This window comes from Micromesistius poutassou (assembly GCF_964030765.1).
Source record: "Micromesistius poutassou genome assembly, chromosome: 17".
Lineage (NCBI taxonomy): Eukaryota > Metazoa > Chordata > Actinopteri > Gadiformes > Gadidae > Micromesistius > Micromesistius poutassou.
Window position 1 is genome coordinate 59,584 of NC_140287.1, and position 8,369 is coordinate 67,952.

The following is an 8,369-nucleotide window of genomic DNA, read 5'->3' on the forward strand; positions in this document are numbered from 1 at the left end:
CTCGTGGACATGCACATTCTGAATGTGGTTCAGAAGTGATGTCCACTCCCCTACAATTTCCTCTCCACTGGAAGAAGTGGATGCTGACCAGTACAGGTGATTTGTTATGCTTTTTTGCCACAGTTTGACCTTTTGGCAGTCCTTCTCCTTGCTAATGGCCTCCACCTTCTTGTTGAGTCCTGAAAACAAATATCATTGGTTCTTTCTTTCTACAGTGTAATTTTTCATTTAACAGAATTAGTAGTTCTACATAATCTTTACAGGGGCAATTTGAAACTTCAGCTGTTTGTGTCTGTGCAGTGGCTGATGTTTCTGCTTTTGTTTGTTCAATAAGAGTTTGATGAGTTGAAGAATTTTGGATATTCATATGGTGATATTTTATGTTTTGGTAACTCATTTGAGCCACTAAAGAAGGGGAGAGGATCGCTTGAGAGTGTGCCTAAGTGATGAAGGAAGTCGGGAGAGGTCTTTTTTTCATGTCAATTTGATACCCATTCAGTCATTGACATTAAAACTATAGAAATTATGGTGACTGTCATATTGCCCTTGAATGCCAAAATAGCCTACCTTTACATAAATGCCACACATCGTAAAAGTGATTGATGTCTGGTCTCGCTTCTCGGATGAACTTCTGCACCTGGTTGTGACGATCCGTTACCAGGGAAGCAACTTTGACACCAGCTCTATCCAGAAACTCTAGACTTCGAATCAGTCCCTCCTTTTCCATGCGCACACTGCTTCCCACCTCATTGCTCTGTGTAAGATAAACAGTTCAGTCAGACAACTCTGGAATGAGAACAAATGATGTATTGAGCTTAAGCATGGCAAACTGAAACACAGCTTGATTAGCATATTCTTGAGCATGGTTGCAGCAGGACTGAGTGTAGGCATGGCAAGCAAAAACACAGCAACGACAGCAGCAGCAGCAGAGCAGCAGCAGAACAGCAGCAGCAGAGCAGAGCAGAACATTGCAGCAGCGGCAGCACAGCCAAGGATGACCAGGTAAGCTGGGGGTCTTAAATAACCCGCCCTGTTTGGATGAGAAGACCATGTGACTGATCAGCTGATTAGGATGTGCACAGCTTGAGTTGTCTGCCTCAGCTATCTCTGAAGGCTTTGCATAATATATAAACCTTCTGGTTGTTGAGGGGTGGGGAGAAAAGAGACTACTTACCTGTACAAGCTGGATGTCAACAATCTTGCTTGTGGTGAGATCCATCATTGAGTAGGAACCATACTTTGCACAGTGGCCCGGGCTGTCTGCTCTCATGTCACCACCAAGACAAACTGATTCCTTATCTTTGAGTTCTCCAAGCAGGTCAGACTGGTGCAGTTGCCATTTATGCAGCACGGAAGGGAGGATGTAGCCACGTACGTGTTTTTGATGTGCCATTTTTGTGAATGTTCTCACATGCATGGCATTGAGCACCTGTAACATAAAACAACAAAGTTTCTTTGTCAGTTTGAACTAATGAAAAAAAAATACAAATACAAATACAAATAAAAAGTAAAGGGTATGCAGACACATTTTAAATTAACATCTATATTTCCTGTTTTTACTAACCTTGTTCATCTGGATAAAAGAAGAGCCTGTGTAGTACACAGCAGCTGACAGCTGGATGTTGCCTACTGGTGAGCTGCCAATGAGTGGTTGACTCTTCCACTCTCTGGTGTACAGGCAACTCTGGTACAGGCACATCTGGGTCACAGACAGAAATGTGCCTTTCACAAATGTCTGCACCTTACAGAGTCTTGAGCAGGTGGGACAGGTTTTGAAAAGCTCAAGAAGGCAGTCTTCAAAAACCAGGTACTTCGTCATACTCTGGTGTCTTGACTTGTGATCTGTCAACAAATAGAAAAACAAGCCATAAAAAGACTCATTACAAATGTTATTAAAATACTTCTAATATCTCTCTGTCATAGTGCAATACTGACAGATTTTACTCACCAGCATGTTAATGCATAAAAATCAAATAATGTCGAACATAATTTTTGCATAAGATTTACAAAAGGCAAATCCAACTTACTGCTCAGTGGAGATGTCAGTAAATTCAGACACACTGGGGTGGTAGCTGGTGTCATCAGGATCTTCAAATCTGATACCAGAATCTTGGAGAGAGGACAGCTCCAATGAAGGGCGCTTTGTGGGTGTTGAATCTGTTGCTGGGCCTGCTTTCTGCTTAATGGGAGTTGACGAGCACAAAGGACGAGACTCGGATACACTCTCAGTTGCCACAGTAGTTTGAGAACCTGGAGAATATAAATTCAAGAATAGATTTTAGACTTAGATAAAATGTATTGTCCCCAAAAGGGGAAATTTGTCTTGGGCAAGAGTGCATAGAGCCGTATAGCAACATACAAGTACAGTGACATACAAGCAGTAGACATACAGACAAAGCAGCATTGCACAGTATCAGAACCATATCAGTCAGCATTATTGTTTCTAAAAAAGAGGTGGGAAGTAAAAAAGGACAAAAGCTTGATTTGGTATAAAGATCATACGATCCAAGGAGAATTGCAAAAGTAAAAACTGGAGCTATGCTTCCTCAAATTAGGAGGCCTAAGGTTGATGCTGACGTGAATAGTGATTAGACTTTTTATTTTGAGTGATTCAATATGTAATAAGGATGGATTTATCCATATCATACTGCTATTTACAAGAGGGACAAGCTAAAAAACGTTTTTTTTAATCTGATAACATCTCAACATACCTGCATTTCTCGTGCTGCTGAGTGTTGTCTTTGACAACTGTGTGGCTACTGTCCTCTTGGGCACAGTGATGTATGTCTGGCATCCGATTTCCCTGGTGACTTTTATGTCACACTGGGACCCTGTCTCTCTTGTGGTTGGACGGAGCTAATATGTGAAAACAGAAAGGAGCTTTAATAAATGTTACCGTACTATTTACTAGTTACCCCCCCTCTGTCTGTCTCTCTCTCTCTCTCTCTCTCTAAAAACGGTGACAGCGTGTATGAATGCGTGGTCGACTACCGCAGTTGTGTGAGTCTCCAGAACAAACATGATCAATCCACCCCTACACAAAATCATCGCGATGTCAGTATTCAGTATTAAATGTTGTGAGGCAGCTATGGATTGGCTTTTAATATGGAAAAAAAATATGACCATGGTTTGCATTAAAACGCGATTCCACAGCCTACATGGATGCCAATATAATTCAATTAGCTTGAGGTAATGTGACATAAGAATGACATGATAAGATATGAAATCATTTTATGGATTAGCACCGTCAAAAAAAACAATTTGTTTCTAACTTATGTACAGCGAAAATATAACGTTAGGCTTAGTATGACATAAGCAAGCACACACTTACTCTTTCCGGCGAGCGGACAATGTCTGTGGCGGTTACCGTGGCACCTGCTGCGGGCGGGACATGGAGATGTACGCCGCTGAGGGAGATGGTCGGTTCGGCTCCCCTGACCAGAAACAACGGACTCTTCAGGAATCCACCCATTACCTGGTGATAGTTGGTGAAACTATCCGGGGTAAAGTGGAGACTGCAGAGGCGGGTTCTGGTGGTGATTTTGAAATCTCCACAGCTCCTCTTAACAAAATCAATCCACCGTTTCTTTACAGCGTCTTCGGTCGGAAACTTAAATAAAGTAAACGAACCGTTAACGTTACGTTTCCCACTGTGGCATCCAGGGAAGATGCACCAACGAGGTTGAAGAGGCATAACGGGCAAGCTAGCTGCAAACTGACAATTTGAGCGGTAAAACCATAGACGGGTGAAACCACAGAATGCTAGTGCGCGGTTAATGTATTTATACCTAGAGGGCAGCAGGGGGCGGGTTTATGTGAGTATGACCGCTTTACGTAAAGCGGTCATCAATGTAGACCCGCCCATTTTAAACCTGCACACAGAACATTCTCTGAGGCCTAGCTCCTCAAGGAAATGATGAATGGGAAAAATATTTTTTACATGTTTTGAGGGACACATTTAAGGCCTAATTAATATGATAAGAAGAAAAATACTGAATTTGGTTTACCCGGTCTTTAACTATTAAAATTGTTTGGAAAGTTTGTGAAGTTCGTCGTACGAGCATCGTACAGTTTTCACACCGTTTCCCAAAAGCATTGTTGCGTTACGAATGTCGTGAAAACACTCTTGTGTCTGTTGTCACAGACACAAGCTATTTATTTTTTTTGTAATATGGAATTATTTCAGGGGGGGAAATTCTGTAAAAAAAAATTCAGGATTAGGACTGATATAGCATATGTCGGCCTAGGCCTAATCCATTGTGCTTTAGTATCCGTAGCATTCATATTAGTCAATTATATTCGTAGGCTACTCTGCTGTTGGCCTTGAGACAGTTACAAGCCTACAAACGTCGTTAGAGCAGTGCACGCGTGTTCATGTTAAGAGGAGTTTTGGGAAACGCTCTGACATTTTTTTAACCTCACTCTCGCCAGATGAATTTCTTTCCACCTAGCTGCACTCATCCATCTGGGATCAATCCATTGGAGAGGTGTTTTAGAAGGCTGGGCCTTATCAAAAATCCTTGCATATGATTGGATAAACCACTTGTCCGTCATCTTTATTGATGTGCTACTTCAACCACTCACATCAAAACCAACCCGTGACGCTGATGTGAGCTGCCATTGTTGTCCGAATCAAAATAGTCTGCGCTACGTCACATCTATAAAAATCCCGCCCAGCGGTCCTGATTGGCTCTACCATTCGATCTGGTCCACAAATCCCGCCCAACGGAATCGATCCCAGATGGATGAGTGGGGCTAGGTCGAACGAAATTCATCTGGCGAGAGGTTAACATTTTTTACGAAGTTTCGAAAGATCCTTCATGAGAATGATCATTTGAGCGTGGATCAATCGTTATCGGGAAACTGGGCCCAGGAACAGTAGGTGTTAGAGGCTAACTATCTGCACACACATGTACAAATGTATATGCAAAAGTGAAGTCGTTGGGATGGTATTTGACTATGACAGGACATGTCCTTTGTGTTGATGAATTGATCCGTAGACGTGTCCATAATGTCCCCTGAGGATTCTGGGAGACGGCCCGATACATTGCATTATTATGTCCTATTTACCAAAATTGTTGTGTTCTTTTTCAGAAAAGGCAGCCGAAACAGCCGATCACTTTTAACTCACTTTATTTGGTAAAGGTTAGGGTTAGGGTTAGTAGGGTTAGGATTAGGGTTTGAACCCTAACCTCAGTCTGATTTTGGAACTTTGAATTTGGAAGTTGGAAGTTGAGGGGCTGATTTTGGAAGGTATTTTTTTTATAAATTCCCAGAAAGGTTACGGTTCAAAAGGTTAGGGTTGAAGGTTAGGGTTCGTCAACCCTAACCCTAGAAAATATTTTCAAAACTTTATCATTTGTTTCCTCTGAGTTATACTTTTTTTTTTTTTAACGTTGCAATTCCATCAATGACCATGCATAATTCGGGGGCGCTAGTCCAAATCTTTATTTGGAAGTCAGAAGTTGGAAGTGCATTTAATTTGGAAGTGCATTTTTCACCAGCAGGGGGCAGATGCATGCAAGTAATTTTTACAAATAATTATATTTCAACCAGGGGGCAGAAAGGTCATATGCTGAAGTTGGAAGTTGGAAGTTTGATTTTTTTTTTTGTCAGAGTGTCACCATTGAACATGTAGATTGTTGCTCCTGCTAAGTAAGTCTTTAGTAAACTAAACTATAAACTAAACTATTAACTTTTAAGTATTTTAGCATATATAAATACTAAGCTGTAGTAACCACACATAGCCAATAGGGGTCAGTGCTATACCAGAAATACAAAGCTGTAATAACCACACATAGCTACAAGGGGGCAGCAGCAGACCACATATACAAGAAAGAAGGAGGACACACACACACACACTTCCACAGATACAGAATGTATGACGTTGCCTTTGGCAATCCATCATGGACACTTGATGTGTCTGACACTTGTGGTGAATGGTTTCCAAGAATGTTATATTATTCCCTAAACGCTCTATAAATGTCAATGTTGTAGGGTCCAAATATTACATACATGACAAAGGATTGACAACTGAGCCCCATCTTGGCAATGGGCTTCCAGGAATGAAATAATAATAATAATTAAATAATAATTCAGACCCTGTCCAAAAATTGTTTGAGCTAATTTACCTTATTGTCTTTTTTAAAGCTTATTTACTAATTATAGAAATGAGACCCAATAACCCATGGAGGAATCGAACACTGGTCGCAGTGTTAAGGACTAGACCTTGATGTTATGCTCTCTACCCGGTGAACCACCGAGGCTAACCTGCTTGAATTAACTTGTTGGAGCAAAAGGTTGATAGACAGATTTAGTTCTTGGAAATTATTCCAAAAGGTTAGGCCTTATTTGACCTATTGACATAACGGTGCCGCTCTGCCATCTTAAGAGGCTGAAGCTTATACCCAAAAGAGAAGGCTGTTGATGCTACACCATACCTCAAGCTCAGACAGAAACATATTTTCTTTGGCCTTTTAGAGAGGGTCAAAGGTGCTTCCAAAAGCCACTTTGAACCCTTATAACTTTGTGAAAGAAAGGCCTAGAGCAGTGGTTCTCAAAGTGCGGCCCGCGGGCCAATGGCGGCCCGCAGAAACATTAAACATTAAAATGTTTCTCAAGGTTTTCTCTAGTTTTCCAGGTTTTGCCTAATTTGTTATTTAAAATGTGTTTATTATATATACTGGATGCAGACCAATACATGTAACTGTAGGATGCAACCTGGTCATTAAGATGATTACAGATGGGATTTTTTTCTGTTCTCAAGGAAGGCACAATGAGACTAACTCTTCTAAATAAGTTTTTACATATATTATGAAATGCACACAGGACTGTTATATCCCAAATTCGACTGTATAGGGCAGAGAACCCCAGGGATTGTGTGTTAGTTAAAATGTTTCTCAAGGTTTTCTAAAGTTGTGCCAGGTTTTGCCTAATTTGTTATTTAAAATGTGTTTATACTGTATGCAGACCAATACATGTAACTGTAGAGATGCAACCTGGTCATTAAAATTATTACAAATGGGATTTTTTTTCTGTTTTATTAATTTTTTTCCTTTGGTGGCCCTCAGTCAAATTTTGGGTTCCTAAATTGGCCCTCAGCTGTCAAAACTTTGAGAACCCCTGGCCTAGAGGCATGAGGCCACGTGTTTTGGAGAGGTCTGAATGAGCTCTTTCCAGCACATGTCATCATCAATAGAAGGCACTATTTCTTGATATAGAAATTAAATTTGGAACACTTTGTGAAACGATAGGTTAAATTGGACTCTGCTGTTGACCATCCCTAAAATAGCCCAGTGTCTTATTTTGGGGCATTTCTGTTGTTTCATTGTGGAATGGTAGTCACTTCCAGATTCGGTACCCCTCTCCTTTTGGAAGTGGGAATTCCAACTTCAGGAGATTGACCTACTTCCAACTTCCAAATTGTAGACATGAACCGATTGCGGTTGGTGGACTTAGACTATACATTGATTTTTAACTAATTTCCAACTTCCAACTTCAGGACATTTACCTACTTCCAACTTCCAAATCTACACATGTTTAATGGTGACACTGACAAAAATGACAACTTCCGACTTCCAAATCTATATATGTTCAATGGTGAGACTAATCCTTTCGTAAACAAATAAACTAAACTATAAACAAATTATAAATAAACTACAATTACACAAAATGGCCGCCATAAAGGTGTCAGTTTTCTGTCAAAATCAAAACATTGTGAAAAACACACCAAAATCTACAGGGTTTTATGTATATTCTATATATAATATATGTTGAGATTAATGAGATCATAATTATTCCTAATTAAAAATGTCACTTCAAATGTCAGTATCTTGCCTTTGATTGGTGTTAAATGAACAGCAAATCAACAGACATAGGCTTATTTTAAAGAGGTGTTTCATTTAAGAAAATTATTTTGAATCAGTAGCCCTACATATAGTATCTCATCCTGCTGGTAGCCTTCAGCTCCAGAAAGGCTGGAGACCCCTGCCTTAGAAGAAGGCCAGTTAGGGGGAAAACGGTACATGATTGAATCAGTAATTAAGACGGTCAACAATCAAACATTCTTTTATTAAAATGGCCACATTGGATCCTTTATGCATTAAATGCGCCCGTGGACGTGGGTGACATGTATTGGGCATAGGACAAATTGTGGAGGTCTTGCAAGAAAAAGAGCATTGAAAAGGGTACAGCGGGTTCGGGCTGTGTGCTCAGTGTCACTGTCGGCCCAGTGTTCAGGTGCTCACCCTCCGAATACCCTTTCAGTGAAGCGGGTGATGCAGGTGACCTTGGTGTGGATGGGATCTCCATGTCAAGGCTGTGTGTGTTTCCAGGGCTGGGTCTGGCAAGGGTGGCTGAAGAGGTGGCCT